The sequence below is a fragment of the Castor canadensis genome, chromosome 12 (assembly GCF_047511655.1).
Source record: "Castor canadensis chromosome 12, mCasCan1.hap1v2, whole genome shotgun sequence".
Taxonomy (NCBI): Eukaryota; Metazoa; Chordata; class Mammalia; order Rodentia; family Castoridae; genus Castor; species Castor canadensis.
In genome coordinates, this window is record NC_133397.1 from 1317464 (window position 1) to 1335481 (window position 18018).

The following is an 18018-nucleotide window of genomic DNA, read 5'->3' on the forward strand; positions in this document are numbered from 1 at the left end:
TCCCAGCCACTAACAGGGTGAAGCAGTCTTCATGTCTTGGCCTTGGCGTCTCTTCTTCTGTGATATCTCATCACATTCTTTGCCTATTTTTCTTCTTTTTAAAATAAATTTTCATACCAGTTTGATACATTTTCAAGATCTACATATTTCACACTTTGTTCTCTTATCCTGACACATCTGTGAGATACTGAGAATGCAGTGGTCTGTTGTCAGCATTTTCTACCTTCTCCCTAATTTCAATTTGGGCCATGTGGAAAAAAATATTAATCTTTCCACTGTATAACTATTTGAAGTTATCCTAGTGTTTTTTTTTTTTATTTTATAATTTTCTTAAGTGGAGTTTTCTTTGTTCTCAAAATTGTTTTGCCTACTTTTTAAGTCGGGGAGAAAGCTGAACGAATAAAGAGCAGAAAGGCTAGAGAGGCTAGTGTCTTGGGTGATGGGATGTGTGTCCTGTGATGCACGCTGGTATTTAGGGGAGGACAGACATGCTGCTCCACACAAGACTGAAGATATGAAATGCCCAAAGTCACTAAATGGACGGCGCGTGGGAATGGGGAGTTTGAATGTGTACTCCCCACCCACCAAGTCTCGCATCTTGGGCCTCAGTTCCATGACACACGCTGTGAGATAAGAGCCATGCTTTCCTGTGTGTTTGATGTGAGGATCAGATGACATGAGTGCGCATGACAGATGTGGAGGACAGTCAAGTCCTCAACACACACAGGGAGAGGCGTTGCTGACCCTGTGGGTGCTGTGAGGTGCTGTGTGCCCCATGCCACTGTGATCAGTTTTGGGATGGATTGTTGCTAAGCTCGGCTGCTGGACACTGTTCCTGGGTCAGGTGCGTCCTTCTTCCTGAGTCACCCTTCTAATGAGGACAGCCCTCACTGCAAGGAGGTTTTGGGGCTGGGGGTCACCAAAAAGTGCATCCTTATAAGACTTTCCCAAACAACAGGATGATGACCTGAAGACCCTGGTAGAACAGAAGAGAAGAAGGGAGAAAGTTCCGGAAGAGTGTGGGGAAAAACAAGAATCGCTAAATTGTTACCACAGATTCTGTGGCTGAGTGACGTGGCCAGCAGAGGTGGCCTCAGCTTGCATGGGGCTGGGTGCAGAGGTTTCACCATGGGGCGATGGACGTGGGGCTGGCCTGTGTTCAGTCCTTCCCTGCCTGGCGCATGGCTCTCAGGAAGTCAGTGGTGAGTTCCCAGAGAGGCCATGGGAGAAGGCAGGGTGGCCCGTGTGTCTGGAGGCCCTGCAGTGGACTGACCATATGGACAGCAGGGTGACCCCAACAGGACAGAGCAAGGAAAGAGTTCCACAGGGCGGATGGAAGCTTCTCTCCCATTCTTTCTGTGTCCCAGGAGAGAGCTCTCACCCTCCAAGAGGAAGAGGTAATAGATATAAGCAAGTGCAGAGACTGGGTGCAGGCAAAGCAGGGGACACCGAGCTGCCCGAGACACCAGAGGTCTGTGAAGAGGTTGTGCACAGGCTGTGACCTGAGTGCCTGAGGAGCTCACTCCTGCTGTAGGTATTCCTGCACACCTGGGCAGTGTATGCTACCACCCAGCTCTGAGCACACACAGCAGCCACGCCTGTGTGCAGGGCCAGAGGACGCACACCCTAGGGGGGCAGGTGGCACTTACCTTGCAGGAAGCCTCCTCTCCCGAGGATGGAGGCAGGGTGACTCCGTGAGCAGGACGCAGGCCCAGAGCCAGGAGCTCTCTAGGCTCTATTCCTGGTCCTTCCCAGCCTGTGACTATGGCAAAGTCACTTAATTTCTCTGTGCCTTGATTTCTCCATCTGAAAAACACAAAGAACAACATAAAGCACCAAGGATTTCAGGAAACATCGAGGGTGACATACACTTTTGTAATCGGCCACAGACTCTTCACCTCCTCCTGAATGTTAGGCCACTCTTTGGTTTGGTGGCATGGCGGTTCCTGGCTGTTGCTCAGGACGGGTCTGGACATGTGCCTGGGAAGTCTCCTTCCTGCCTGGAGTGAGCTTGTGAGACCAGGGACCACTGAATCCCCTCCACTATCCCAGATCTGGGGTCTAGCCAGCCTACACGCAGCCTCGGGGGTGAGTTTTACGCCAAGGTTTCCACTGTGAGCAGCACTTAGTCTGCGACCTCTCCAGACACTGTGGCCGGTGTCCTTGAAGTTGACAGGGCTAGAGTCCCTCATAGAACACTTTCTCCTCCACTGTGCCATTTACCCATAATTCGAGCTTTACACTAACTACAATAAAGAAACAGATACTCAAAGGGAGGGTAGCAATTGCCTAAAGCTCTGCAGTACAGGAAGAGCATGCCTGCACCGCACTCTCTGCAAACCACACTCCCTTCTCAAGGTGACAAGGCTGCTCAGCCAGTCCCAGAAAAGCCAGAAGGCTGAAGCACTGGACAGGGAATCTGGACTCCTTGGGGTCCCAGAGCATCCTGGGCAGTAGCATCAGATCGCTGGTCCCTGGCAACATTTGTGGGTGCTCATTGCTTCCCTCATCCCAAGGCATTGAGGGTCTCTGGATCTTCTAGTTAACCAGGCTGTTTTATCTTTCCTTAAAGTTCATTTATTCACATGTGCATTCATTGTCTGGGCCATTTCTCCTCCCGCCCCCCCAACCCCCCCGTGCTTCCAGGCAGAACCTGTTCTGCCCTTTTCTCCAATTTCGTTGAAGAGAAGTATGTTCTCCCTCATATGCGGACTTTAGATCTAGAGCAAATGTAGTAGTGTTGTTGGACTTGGGTCACGTGACAAGGGGAGCGCACATACGGGAGGTATGGGGATAGGTAAGAAACTGGGCTGTTTTAAATCTCACCAGATAGAGTGAAAGAGGAGCCGGCAACGCTCAGAAATGATGGCCCAGGACTCTACACCTGAGCACCTGCATTTCAGGGGCCAATTCCCACGGACAGGCAGTGCCCAGGGTCATTTCAGCTTTCCAGGAGTTCCTCCTGGGAGCACCAGGAAAGTGGACGGTGCAATCAGATAAGAAGCAGAGCGAGGCCTCATGGGGTCACTTCCCAGGACAGCCCTACCCTCTTCTGACCTGGACTCATGGGGTCACTTCCTAGGACAGCCCTGTCCTCTTCTGCCCTGGACACATGGGGTCACCTTCCCAGGACAGCCCTGTCCTCTTCTGCCTTGACTCATGGTGTCACTTTCCCAGGACAGCCCTGTCCTCTTCTGACCTGGACTCATGGGGTCACCTTCCCAGGACAGCCCTGTCCTCTTCTGACCTGGAGACCTGCACTCCCAGTCAGTTTCTGCTGACTACTAGGGACTGAGCTTTCACTCCTTCCCCTGTGAACTTGCTTTTCCTGGAAGGCTAATTTCATCCATGCAGACATTAAATCAGTGCCTGAGTCTTCACTCACATCTTCCTGAGGACACAACATGGACCGTGGAAGGTTTGAAACCATACGTCTTCTGACAGAGAAAAGAATTCGATCAGGTGTAGTTTTTGTCCTCTTTGCCTCACGGTTTAAAACAAAAGCACTTCTCCCTGCCCCCTCCTTTGGCTAGAATAATTTCCCTCAAACTTTCTCCAGACTCTTCATGGGTCAGACAGTGCCTAACTCCAGAGCAGAGGTGGCTCCCACACACTTGAGTCTGATGCACCTGTGCCTACTGGCTGGTGGAGTGGACGATAAGGAAGGGAGAGAGAGAAGGGGTTCTCCCCCTTCCCTACTTCTGAGATGGAGGTAGGGAAGAAGAAGGAAGAAGAGAGAAAGGAAGTCAGAAAAGAAGGGAAATGTCTCCACTGACCTGTGAAGGAGCACTGTGGCCCCAGTGATGGGTTAATCCTGTAAGCAGCTCAACCAGCCAATAAGACATTTAATGGTTAAATGACTTAAATCAGACAGAACGGGGTTTTCATAGCACCTCCACCTACCAACTTAAGGTTCGAGCATCCTGTTCTGTAAGTATTAATTTTTTAGAATGTACATTTTCTAAATTAGATGATACACAAAAGGTGTCTAGTTCATTGTTAAGCAATCAATAAATGGAATGGGCAGTGACACAGTCATCACTGTGTACCAATCTATTAATGTGTGTAACATCTCTGGATTTCGATTTCTCATTTATGAATGTGGTGGTATAAGTAAGCAACAAAAGCTATATATTGCTTATGTGGAATAGAACAATGAAAGCTGTTGGAACTATTTTAAGTGAGGGGGATCAGGAAGAGAGATGGAGGGGGAACCTAACTGAGGCTCATTGTAAGCAAGTGTCACAACGAACCCCCACCCTGCACAGCTAATCTATGCTAATAATATATGAAGCTCTGCTCCCTAGGGGTGGGGTGGGTGCTGTTGATTAATTCAGCAGGTTCACTAATGGCTGCCTCTTCGGCATTGTGCAAGACCCTAGTAATTTGGTGTGGACCGAGAGTTACACAAATTCAAAGAAAGACCAGAGGTTAGGATCAACTCAGCTGTAGTTTTAAATATGCAGAATAATTGTAGGTATAAAGAAATAGGAAGTATGGAAGAACAGAAAGGAAAAACAATACCAGAGTATTCTTGAATAAAATAGGAAAAGCTATGGCAATCATTAAACCTATCCCCAAATAAGCACGAAATGAGAAAAAGACATTATTAAGAAAAATTAAAACAATTCATATATTGATGACCCATGCAGCTGTGTAATGCTGTAACAACATAGCCCTTTAAAGTAAATTCTTTTGTCAAACTGAAGTTACAAAAAAAAGCATTTTCAAGTGAATAATGTTGTCAAGAAACTCCAGGTGAACGGACAAGGTGCTGCATACACAGGGAGTGTTCTCCAGACGAGAGGAAGAACAAACATGTCATCTCAGGAAAATGGATGAAACCAGAGATCATCATATCAAGCAAACTAAACCAGGCTCTAAAAGACATATACCACATTTCTCTCTTATGCGGGACCTTGATAAAAAAATAAGACATGAAAGCAGAAGAGGGGTTTTTTTGGGGAGAGGGGAGACATAGGAGGAGATGAAGGGGACAAGAGAGAGTCACTGGGGGGGGGGTGAACAGGACTGAAGTATATTTATACATGAACAAAAATGTCACTATGAAACCCAATATTTTGTAAAACTTAATTAAAAATAAAAAGGAACACAAATAGCTCAGAATATTTAATATAAAACAATTAAATTATGTGGCAAGTAAATATTAATTGTGGTGTAGCCCATTTTTGGCATAAATCGTGTTTGAGATTTGTCTTTTCTAAAGCATATTCCTTTGTGGGTTTTTACATTGTTAGTACACCATGTTTGTTAGATAACACTTCTTAAAAGAAGACCTGGAGGAACAGAGAATGATACTAAGATAAAGCAAAACTCCTGCCCGAAACCTGTCTGCTTACAGATTTTCATCAGATAGTGGCTGTGAGAGACCCCGGACTGACTATGCTACCTGCAGAGCCAGTGCTGCCTTCCTGGGGAGGCACAGGACCAGCCGAGCTCCCACTGCAGCCACAGCAGGCCGTATGTAGTCCTGGCCCTTGCCCTGGAATGACAGCCTCTCAGAGCTCCTCTTTCTTGGTCTTTAGCCCATTTTTATTCTTTTAATTGATTAATTTGTCATACTAGGATTGAACTCAGAGCTCATACATGCTAGGCAAGAGCTCCCTAGCCTGCCCCTCTTCCCTTTTCATGTTGTTTTTGAGACAGGGGCTCTATCTTATTGCTGGGCTGGACTTGTTCTTGGGCTCTTCCTGCCTCTGCCTACTGAGTCACTGGGATTATAGATGTGTACCGCCATGCCTGGCTCTTTGATTCATTTTTTAAATATTAAGCTAGTGACAGGAATTCCCCCTGGGAAATTTATGTCAAGACAGCAAGGCTTCAGACTGAATTTCTTTTTGTTTATCTGCTTACCTCATACTGAGAGCCTGACAGACAGGGTGACTGTTTCCAGTGAGGATGGCCCATTGGAGCTGGACAGGGCTGCCTCTACAGGACCTGTGGGGCCCTGTTGAATGCTTCCTGGTCACCCCAAGAATAGACCAGAAGTGAGCTGAGGATGGAGGAATTGTCTACTTGGGGTCCTTGTGAGTCCACAGTTTCATTGACCGGTGCCAGTCTCTAGCCTGGGTTTCTTCTCTCCTGAGGCCCTGGCCCCTGTGTTTTTAGAGTCAGTTCTATGAGGTAGTGCTCTACAGTCCTACGTGAGGGACAGTCTCTCCCCTCCCTCCTGAGATGCTCTTAGGCTGACCCAAGATGGCCAGGGTGCTGCTCTCACAGCAGCATCTACCCAGAGGCCTTCACCTTCCCGGATCTTCCCTCGTTCCTTGTTTCTGGAGTTTTATGTGTTTAAGAGTGTTACTCTTTTCTTTCCTCTTGCACTTAGCCTCAACATACCATGAAATCTGCAGGACACTCTGCAATCTCACTGTTGGATTTAGCTCCTGGTCATTTTCTGGGAAGCAATGGCCTCACGGCACCTGGCCTGGAACAGGTGCCTCCTTCTGCACTGTGCTGGGACTTTGTACTGCCTTCTTGTTAAAGAACCTGTCTCCTTTCCTTCCTTTGCCCCCTGTCTTCCACACCCTCCTCACTGCAGACCAGAAGTGCTTGATGACAGGTACTGCAGGGGTCTGCTAACTGTCCATTTGCTCCATGCATTCCAAACTCTCTTTTCAAGCTGAACCAAAATTCTGCCTTCACAGTCAGGGTATTTTGGGGACAGAATGGAGGCTGTGCCAGCACAGCACCAGGTTGCAGACTCCTGAGAGGTGCTCTGCCCACCTGCTCTGCCTCAGTCTGTCTGGGCAGGAGGAGCCGCAGGTGAGAATCTCAGGCAGAGGGCCATCAGGAATCATCCTCCAGGTCGCTGTTCAGGTTTGGGGGACATTCAGAATGTGGGATACCAAGGCCTCAAGTCTTAGGGTGACCCACACAGTTATAAGCTGGAAGGGCTGGAGCCTGCTTAGGCCCTGGACCCCCTTTTTTTGAGACACACTATCCCTACCTTTCTGTCCTGTCTGGCCTTAAACTAGTGATCCTCCTGCCTCTGCCTCCCAAGTAGCTGGGATTATAGTCATGTTCCGCCACACCTGGGTGTACAGGAGGACCTGCTCTTGTCCTAGCAGTGTGTCAGGACCAGGGTGCCTCTCTGCTGCTGTCCAGCCACTGTATGACTGGTCCCTTAGGCTGGGCCAAGTCTTGGTATTTCTGGATAATCCCTCATCCCTGTGATACTTCCAAGAGGCTGTTACGTCTTCTAAAAATGAATCATTCAAAAAGCAAGGACTGAGACCTGGGTCTGCTACTGTGACTGCAACCTTGAAGTCTGGAAGCCATGCCCACAGTGGACAGTACAATGGCAAAGCGCAGGGACTCACACTTGCTGATTTCAGAGCTTCCCACGGGGCTGCAGTGACCCTACATAACAGACATCCAGAGCCACTAGTAGTCAGATTCATTGACTGCCAGGACCAGTCAGAGGGGAAAGGATCACCTGAAAGGCTGGGGTGAATGGTAATCTCACATAAAAGACTGAATGTGAACCCCTGCCTTAGACGGGCTACAAAATGACCTCAAATTGTCTGAAGACCCAAACGTAAGAGCTAAAATGAAAAAACCTTAGAAGAAAACAGAGGAGTAATTCTTCATGACCTTGGATTTGGCAAAGGACTCTTAGATGTGACACCAAAAGTAACAGCAGCAAAATGAAAACAGATACATTGAACTTGACAAAAATTAAAAATTAAAAAAAAACCCCTGATGCTGCAAATTCGACACCCAAATTAGGAAAGGCCACCCACTGAAGAGCCCATACTTGTTACAAATCTGATACTGATTAGGGATTTCTGTCTAGAATATCTGAATAATCCTTGCACATCAACAATAAAAAGACAATTTAGAATTAAAAATGGCAAAGGACCTAAATAGACATTTCTCCAAAGAAGCCACAGTAAGCACATGAAAAGACACTTGTGTCCTCAGTCACAGAGAAATGCAAATCGAAACCAAGAGAGAGCACTTCACAGCCACCAGCGTGGCCAGAAGCAGGAAGTCGGAGGACAACAATGTCAGTGAGGACGGACAGTGGCCTCTCCTGCACTGCTGGTGGGAGTGAGGAATGGGTCTACCCCTGTAGAAACAGCCCGGCAGTTCCTCAAATATTGAACAGAATTACAGGATGGCTGCAAGAAAGGAAACAGAAATGTGCACGTGCCTCAAAGCAGCATGCTCGTGACACCCGAATGTGGGATAGAATCGCAAACACAGAAGACATAAACTAATGACATACGCCATGAAACACAACGTTGGCACATTACAAACTTGAGACATCATGCTAATGTCACAAAAGGCCACGTATTACCTGGACGCATTTGTATGAACTGGCCAGAATACAGGGATTTATAGGCAGAAGGTAGATGAAGAATACAGGGATTTATAGGCAGAAGGTAGATGAGTGACTGCTTAGGACTTCTTTCTCAAGTCCTGAACTGGGCTGGGCTGGGGTCCCTTGCATACACCTAAGCCAAAGCTCACTGCATTGCACACCTTCACGGGGCAGAGTCTGTGGTATGTGAACTGTACGTGCCGTGCGTTACGTGACACTGGCACAGAGACAAGGGAAGTGGCTTCTCAAGGCCATCAGAGGGGATGAGTGTGTTAAAATGAGGGACAGAAGTGACTTTTCTTTTGGACAGTTACAAAGCCAGAGCGGCTGTGACTCTCACGAGTTTGTCATAATGAAACAGCTGATACCTAGTGTGTGAATTTTATAGGATCTGAACTGCATCTCGATAAAGCTATTAAAAAATATTCCTAAGACACCTCAAGGAACACTCAGGAGTTTTGAGTGAAATGACACAAACTTCCCAAGCACCCACGGAGCAAACCTCATTCCCACCTCTGACTCCTGGGGTTCAAGTCGCTGTCCAGGTTTCACTTTCTCCCTGCATTCTGGTTGTTAGACTTTCCTTGAAGAGTTGTTGAGAATCCATTGCTAGCCCCTCTGATCATAGCTAAAATCATTGCTTAACAGAGCAGCTTTGATCACTGCTGACCCACACTGCATTCTGCCTCTGCCCAGCCTTGGGTGGGAGTTGAGGGGAGCCAGAGCACAGGCGTGAGGTGTCCAACCTGCAGCTATGGCAAGATCCAATGGCCTGGACCCTGGACATCTGGCCATCACATTGGGGCAGCACTTAGTCACATGTGCCCATGCCAGATTCTGGTTGTCTGTGACCTCAGATGGAAATTGGGGTATTTTTAGTGGCGTGAGGTCAATCCCTGTGGAGGTACGCGGTGGGCTTCCCACCTGTCACTCATTCCTGCCCAGCTTGATCAAAGTGCTCACAAGTAAAGCAAAAACAGGGGTCCATTCTCACAAGAAAGGTATGAGTCCTGCTGGCATGGGCTCTAAGGAGCATCACTGAGTTCTGGGGCACAGAAGCTCTGCAGAGGCTGCAGGGCTTTTTTTGGGGAGGGGGTTTACTAAGGCCTGAAGTCAGGGCGTCACGCTTGCAAGCAGGCACTCTATAGCTTGAGCTACTCTGTTGGCCCTTTTTACTTTGCTTATTTTTGATTTTGATTTTTTTCCTTGGGTTGGTCTGGACTGTGGTCCTCCTGTTTATGCCTCCTGCAGTAGCTGGGGGGACTGGTGTGCACCACCATGCCCAGCTTTTTCTGCTGAGATGGGGGATCGCCAACTCCTAGTTAGCTGGGATTACAGGTGTGAGCTGCCATGCCCTCGTCACATACTACTGCCACAGGCCTGCTCTCAGACACCTCTGTGCCAGGCTGCAGTGCTGTCATTTAAGACTCAGGTTTGGCCAGGATGATTTGTTACATGCATCAGGATATTTGGTCTCACTGGAAGTCTGCCCACGTGAGCAGGATTTTGGATGCATGCATCTTTTCTCTGTCCCTAACTGCCCAGCAAGTAGCAGACTCACCTCACAGAGGTGCAGATCACAGCCTTGTTGCACCTTGTAGATGAAAATGAACTATCCAAGAGTCAGTGAAGGGCATCCTGTTATTGTATGTGCTGTACCCACGGTGGCATTGCAGAAATCCTATTTCCCTCCCCAGCAGCTGGCAGAGTTGAGCAGCCTTTATCTAGTGGCAAAGTGGGGACTTAATACTTTAATAATTAGCCCATGTCCTTCCAAGCCATGTTTCAGGCAAAACCATGCTTTAATTAATGCTGGTGGCAGCCAGAGCTCTGGGTAAACATGATAATCCCCACTTACTGTGGGTAGCCCAGCAAGGCCATATGCTTGGGAGGAAGCTGTGCGGGCAAAGCTGGTTCAGGGTGAGTAAAAGAAGGGTGAGGAGGTCTCTTTCCTGCCCACTCCCAGCCTCAGGGAGAGCTGCAGCCCCACAGGAGTGCTGGCTCTCTGTCTCTAGCCCAGGATGGCACACACCTACCTTGCAGTTATTTATAGCCAAGGGCTTGGCCTAAGCCTGCAGCTCAAGGCAGCAATGGAAGGAGAGATGAGATGCATTTAGGCCAGTGGACAAACTGTGAGGCCAAGGCTTGGGCAGCGGTGTCAACACTGCCTGAATGGGTGAGAACTAGAACTAGGGCCAGGGGAGGGACAGCTGCAGTGGGTGGGGTTGGAGGGAGGGAGGGAAGGAAGGAAGGAGATGCACCTGGAATTTTCCAGGCACAGGAGGAGGCAGGACCAGTGTGGGGCCATGGCCTCAGCCTGAGCCATACGTTGAGAGTGTGGTGTTGGGATGGCAGAATTTGAGATTTTGGAAGGTTGATAAGAAATCTGGCAAAGGTCTTGGAGTGGGTGACCTAAAAATCAACACCCTGTTTTAGGATATGGGTCCCAGTTCGAAACACAAGTCATCCGTGTGGATGTCACTTGTGCCCTTAGGAATCACGTATCCCAGTGGCTAGGAGCTCACAAACTCATAATCCACATAGCCTGCTTGGCCCTGAAACCCCAATACAACAAGAGTAGCTGTCAGGGAGGACCTCACCAGCAGCAGCCCAGGAGCCTCTTGGCTTCTGCAGATTTAATTTGAGCAAACAAAACAAAATGGTGTATGGCAGGGCCTCACCACCACATGAAAGTTTCATCCTCACATGCACCCTGTGCACTGGGAGGGCTGTTGTCACCCGCTGTCACCAAGCTTCAAAGATAAAGAGGCTGAGCTAAGGGTGGCTGGGGGACTCCTGGACAGTTATGCCTTTTCTGGGGCTGCACCTGCTGAACCCTTAAAATGGGATGAGAGCAGGACCTGTCTCAGAAACTCTCTGGCAAAGCATGCCCCAGAGCTACTACGGGGATAACCAGTGTGCAAAACACCATTTCAGCTACTGCACTCCCCCAAACTCATAGTCACAGCTGCTCTGGCTTCAGAACTAGCCCAGAGAAAGGACGACCACAGCAAACCAAGGAAGAAAGAGGAGCGTGAAGGCAGGTGAGGCACAAATACGAGCTTCCTCGCCAGCACTGGGCTTTCATGGAGCCCTAGGATGTAGGCCAGCTTCTGCCTCCTGCTTTTACTCCTTCATTCTCTTTGATGAGGCTGTGAAGCAGCTTTCTTGTGTGCTATGTGGACGTCACACAACCCACGCAAAGTTAGATAACAGCACACAGCACAGCTGGATCCCACCAGAGACAGGGTGTGACTCCATTCCCAGGGCTCTCTAAAGTCAGATTATAGCAGGACAGAAAGTCCCACAAACATAGATAAGGGTGGGCAGTGCCACAGGATTCATGCCTTGTGCTGTTTCCTTTAAGGAAATATCAAATTAGAAGGGTAATTTCATCTTTACTTTGGTTCAGCTAAAGTCTAGTGAGGAGCCAGCATCTTGCTTGCTTTGTGGTCTGGTACTATGAACTTGGACCACACCAGGTGCTGTCTGGGTTCTGGGGACACAGCTGTGATGGAGTTAAACATGTCACTGACCTCGGGGAGTTCACAGTCCAGGCAGTGGAGATGACAAACACACAGATGCACAGTGTGTCAGTTGGAAGAGAGAAAAGGGACAGGAGTGGCCAGAAGGGTAAGTCTGAGGACCTAGGCACATGAGCACAGACAGCCTCCCTCCACCCTTTCCAGTTGCCAGAGCAAAGTCAGGGCAGCACCCAGCATCTGACTCCAGGCTCTCAGGGCCTGTGGCTCTGGGTGCTCAGCTTGGAGATGTGGGTTCCTTCACAATGAACTGAGCCCAGTGCCTCTCTGTGGGAATCGGGAAAACAAACCAGAGAAACAGACATGATATTTAGAATCAAAGACCAGAGAAGCCAGAGAAGAGCGGGACAGGAGTAACAGGCACCAGCCCCTGTGCTCAGCAGTCAGGGCTTACTTAGCTCACGTGCTTGCGGAAGGCTGCATAGAACAGTGGCTGTAGGATCTGTGGTGTCTGCACTCCCTGCAGGTCTCCTGACATAGACAGACAGGGTGCCGCTAATTAAAGCAGATTCTCTCTCTCTTAGCGTGGAGGTCACCTCACAGGTGCAATTAAAAACCATGAACCTGCTGCAAATACAATTTAAAGGAGGTGACATCCAAGCCCGGCTCATAATTGAGTCCAGAGATCTGCCAGCAGCTGCTCATCTCTCTGTAAAGACGGCATGGGCAGCTCGGGTCACCTGGGGCCCCATGCCGAGCCAGCAGCCCAGGTGGAGACAGGCCTGGCTATTGTTTTATTCATAGACTCCTGGGACTTCACACTGAAGGTCATCCCAGACACTCATGGCACAGGGGAGGCCAGCCATGCCTGAGCTCACTGCAAAAACAGTACCCTTTCTCCATTGTCTACCTTCCCTGCTCTGCACAGTTATTCAGGGGACAGAAAAGTGAACATGGGGCAGATCACATGACACATGATACGTCTGTGTTCTGCTAGGAAGGAGGAGGGCTTTGACTTTCTGGACAGAGTGGCTTTGAGATGTGGCTTGATCTCTGACAGCCAGTTCCCAGCCTTTCCCTCAGTTTCCCTTCTGTGGTGTGAGGAAAATAAAGCCTTCCTATTAGGTTGGCGAAACGAAGTGATACCACAATACCCAGCACACAGCCAGTGCCCAATAAGGGCAGGCCTTTATTCCCAAGTACAACATGTAACTATGAATTACTCTGAAGCAACGTAAAGTGCTAATGATGCAATCTTGAAAAGGATATCAGGTTGCAGAAGTGTATTTGTAACTGACTGCAACCAAAACCTCCAATGGGCATGCACAGATATTGGCGGGAAGCAAGTGTAAATGTCAACAATACCTGTGACATGGAGGTAGAATTTGGGAACGTTTGTGTTTTAGCTTCCAGATTTTCTCCAAACCTAGTGATGGTGGAGATGACGCTATTAATTTTGAGATGGTCCCCTAACATTGTATATACATTCTGGATAATATTGAAATCTGAGTTCAAAACAAAACTCACTAATTGTGCTCCATCATCTTTGCACTGTTCTGTTAAGATTTAATTTTGGCAGGAGATAGTGTTGTATGTCTTGTTTTATATACATGGTATGCTTAAAATATCTGTTCTATGCGTATATGAGATGTGGGCATTGAAGGAGCCAGAGCAGAAGTCCCTTCCTGGAAGTGGGTGGGGCGCCATCTTTTGCCTCCCCCACTTCCTCATCTCTCAGCATCACGATCACTGTGCGTTTTTATCAGCCTTGACTTTGTGACAGTGTTGACATAACTCTTTGAATGTGCCACACTTCCCGCCACCACTACTGCAAGTTTAACTGAATCTATCTCTGACAGCACAAGACGCTGTAGGAAACCCCAGCTACTTAGAGAGCAGAATTGGGATTTCTAGCCAGCCACTGCCAGTTTGTCCTCTGGGCTATGCTTGTGACTGACTGCTCAGGACTTCTGTTAAGACCAAGAAGCACAAATCAGAACTAAGAATTCCTATCCGTGCTCTCCAAAATCCTTCTGTAGGACAGGGCGTCACGGGATGTTCCCATGAGCATAGGTGCTAGGCTCAACTGTGTATGCACAAGGCTGCACCTTTATCCTTTTCTTAGAAGTGAACCCCAGGGAACAGAGTCCAGAAGGCTCTGCAGAGTCTTCCCCCCAAAACACAAAAAGCATGTGTGTTTGCTGACATTCTGAATAAGGCAACAATTGTACTTTTTCTTTTTATGTAACACCAATTTATCACTTGTGGGGAAAAGGTCCAACAGAACATGTTTTGGAAACATTTGGTCTTACATAAAAGTTCCCAATTTTTTTTTCTAACTCTAGAACATTGTGTTTCACTGGGTGACTTGAGAAAAGCGCTCCATTCAAAAGTACCAGGGGAGCAAGCCTGGCAGTGAAGACCTTGACCACAATTCTCTTTGCTCCCATCAGGAGCTGGGCCCAGTGATGAGCCAGGCTTACGCCACCATGAGGCCCAGGTGCTGTCAAGACAAACACAAGTGCAGCCGGTTCAGCCTCCTGCTGGAGGTCCGAGCCCTGTGTTTATACTCTACATCTGCTGTGGTGCAGTGCTTCTTGGGAGAGGATGGGTGAGACGAACCTGCCATGCACCTGCTTAGAAAACTAAGGACTTACTGTGCTGTTTTTTGCGAGAACCCATTTCTCCTGACAGGGTGAAGAGCATGCTCACCTAATTTAAACGGATGTCTGTCATCTGTGTTTTGTACATCTGCACCCAGTCTCAAAATTAGGCTTACCCCTCATATTCCTGTTCATCACACATGCAAAGGTAGGAGCATGCACACGGTTCCTTTTGCATGCAGAAATCAAGAATAGCACCTGTGACAGAGGACGACACACACTCCAAACATGTCAACCCTCATGACATGGAGCAGCTTTGACTTTGTCTTTTCCGCAGTCACAAATATTCTGGGGCATGAGATAATAAAAACCATTCTTGTTGCTTATCTCTCCGACACCAGTAAGTTCATGGCACAAAATGCAGGTGGTTATTTCCTGGGATTACAGGTAGAGTGTAGACACACTGGATCAAATCACCACCCTGCTAGTGGCCACCAGGGAAGAGGAGCAGAGGGGAAGAGTCAGGGATGGAGGACAGAAGGACCTAACCCTAGTCAGTCAGTCACCAGGAATTCAGTCACTGCTGGGCTGGGGTAGGGCAGAAGTCACTCTCACTGGGGGAGAACCCAAGATCAGGAAGTTGTCTAATGACCACATACTGCAGTCTGACCTTACAGATGGAAAATCTTTTAGCCTTTTAAAACAAATTTGTTTTTAATCAGAAAATTCTAATTACATTCATTTATGGGCATAGCATGATGTTTTGCTCTATGTGTACAATGTGAGGAGACTCAATCAAGATAATTCACATATCCACCATCTTGCTGGTTTACTTTTCTGTGGTGAGAATATTAAGAACCTGTTCTTCCAGCAACTTTAATTTTTTTCCTGAGACAGGGTCTTGCCATGTAGCCCCAGCTGGCCTTGAATTAGAGATCCTCCTGCCTTAGCCTTCCAAGTACAAGGATTACAGGTGTTCACCACCCCACCTGGCTCAGAAATTGTGAAATACACCATATGTTATTAGTAGCCACGGTCACTGCTCAGCGAAACAGATCTCTTCACTTAGTCCTTCAGCCTAAAGAGGCTTTGTACCCAGTGATTGACACTGCCTATGAGCCCATCCCACCACTAACTTCTGTAAACAACTTTGTCCTCACTGTGTCCCGAGACAAAGAAATGGTACCTAATGTGGTCAGAGTAAGGCCCAGCAGGGCAGCTTCTCTGGCCACAGATTTCTGCTACCAGCCCAGCCCATTCCTACAACCTGCACGTGGCCAGGCACATGTGCAGAGTTACGAGTAGCTGGCAGTCCTTCAGACCCCACAAAGCAAGGCTGTGGCTGAGCACTCCAGTGCTGTTTTCCAGGGCTGATCATCTCACGGGTGGCCACGGTGGGTCCCCTATCACATCCCCTGCTGGACTCTAATGTCAACTCTTCCCAGTGAGCCTGATGTTTTTACAACAGTCTAGGAAAGGCCACCAGTGTTATCTGGTGTTTTGTTTTTGAGTTCCTGAGACTAGAAACCGCCCCCAGGGCGTGCAGCTTTCGACCATCTGCCCCACTAGGGGTGCTGAGCAGAACTGGCCCAGCAGAGGTGATGGTGAGACAGGTGACCTCACCATCTGATGGGGTGGTACCTCATCCTACCCTGGTACAGTAGACGCTGCCTTCTGTGTGAGATCTTGCTGTCTGTGGTTCTCCGAGAAGAAAGGAAGGCCAAGTGCCATGCCCAATGTCACCTGGCCAAGAGAACAGATTTGGTATCCAAGCCAGGGTTCTGATCCTAAGTCCACTGAATTTAGCATCAGGAAGAAGTCAGACATCACAGACAACTCTGTCCCAGTACTTCCCCAGGAACAATCACTTTCCTTAGTTCTGTTTGTATTTCCTGCGCCTCTGATGCACACCTAAAACACACACACAATCACACTCACGAACGTACACCCACCCACCCACTCACCCACAAGTTCACGTTCACATGGGCATGCATGCGGGTCTACAGGATGCCGCCATACCCGTAGCTGTCTGCAGACATAAACACATAGCATCTCTTTGCTCTTTGCAGAAATGCCATGTGCTGTACACGTTCTTCTTCTAATCCCACTTGCTTGTTGGTCCATGTAATAATCTCCTCTAATTTCACACTGCTACTGACTGTTTCCCGTAACTTGACCATGAGTAGTTTAGAAAACGGTCAAGTGACTTGACACAAACTTCAAGGATTTTCCTGTTTTCACTAAATGTGATGGTCTCACAAAATCCTTGTGTGTGTCTCCTTCTCACGTGCACCACGATGCAGACACAACTAAAGTTTCTCAGTTACTGCTGGCCTGTCCATCAGTGTCCCATCAAGTCACCACACACATGAACGTCCATGCTTTCCAGAGCCCTCTGCTGATACTTGGAGTTACAAATGCCACTAGCCTTGTGATGGCACCTTTGTGACTTACAGTCACTTCAGTCTTAATGTGTTGCTGTTAGCAGCCATCTTGTTCCTCTGCTGACTCTACTTGATGGTGGTGTGCGTGTTCCGGACATCGACATCTGAGTCATTGCACTATGCAGACCTCATATCTTCCCACCAGTCTATCAGCTGCTCCAGCTTTATTTATAAGCTTTTCTTGTAGTGAAGTCTTAAATGTCAATATAGTTTTTTCCCCATCAGTCTTCTTCCACACAGCCCGCATTTTATGTCATATCTAAGAAGGCTTTCCGTTTGTTAAGGAAAAAGACCCACTCCAGGATTTTCCCCTCAATCCTTGTATAGTATTAGTTTTAAAAATGTTCATCTTCATTACCTAAAGTTCATGTGGGGTTGTATAAAGCAGGAACAAAGGCCATCTAGGCAAGCGATGTCTCTGCCTAACAAGCCCTTGTGTGCTGGTCTCCTGCAGCTGGAGCCCAAACAGCACAGAGAGACACTGCACGCTCACTGTGAGGATGGACAACAGGAGAAGCCAGGGTGACCTAAGAGGGAAGTGACCTCAGCCTGGATGGATACCAGTCAGGAAGACTTACTTTGGCCAGCTGGGAATCCAAGGGGGGTTGCCATAAGCAGGCTTTCCTAAGGAAGTGACATGTGACATTTGGGTCCCAAAGGAAGAAAAAGACAGATCAGCTGAGTGAGAAGCCAGGGGAACTTTCAGAGTAAGCACACGACAAGTACTCAGCCCAGAGGAAGAGATGTAACTTAGAGGGCAGATGGGCTGGGACTTGGGATTTGCAGAGGGTGGGAGTGACAGGAGTGCAGGAGGCTTGAGAAGTGAGTGACACAGTTGATTTTGTGCAGAGTCCCCCTGCCTGGTCATGTAGGTTCTGTCTGGAAAACAGATGCTTGGGAGTGAGAGTCCCCGAGACATGTTTGTTTCTTAGGAAATGGGTTCCTTTTTCCATCAACATGGCTCTGCTGACACTTGGAGGGGACAGGCAACATGACATTTGTTAACTGCAAAGTGTCCTGAGATCCTACTATGACCATGACACCATCTCTGTGTAGTGCCTTGTCACTAAAATAAGCAACTCAAAAAGTGTTCTGAGTTTAGCAGGCCCAGAGCAGGCTAAGTCCTCAGGGCTAAGTGTTTG

At 48.2% G+C, this 18018-nt stretch overlaps 1 protein-coding gene across 17 annotated transcripts in view; it reads right to left on the reverse strand.

Moving 5' to 3' along the window:
- Myt1l (myelin transcription factor 1 like) overlaps window positions 1-18018 on the reverse strand; it is a 414622-nt gene that overhangs the window by 158253 nt on the left and 238351 nt on the right. For all 17 annotated transcript variants that reach the window (XM_074049071.1, XM_074049083.1, XM_074049072.1 and 14 more), the window contains one exon: window positions 1650-1806. The gene's annotated coding sequence lies outside the window, so the exon portion shown is untranslated. The remainder of the gene's footprint in view (window positions 1-1649; window positions 1807-18018) is intronic.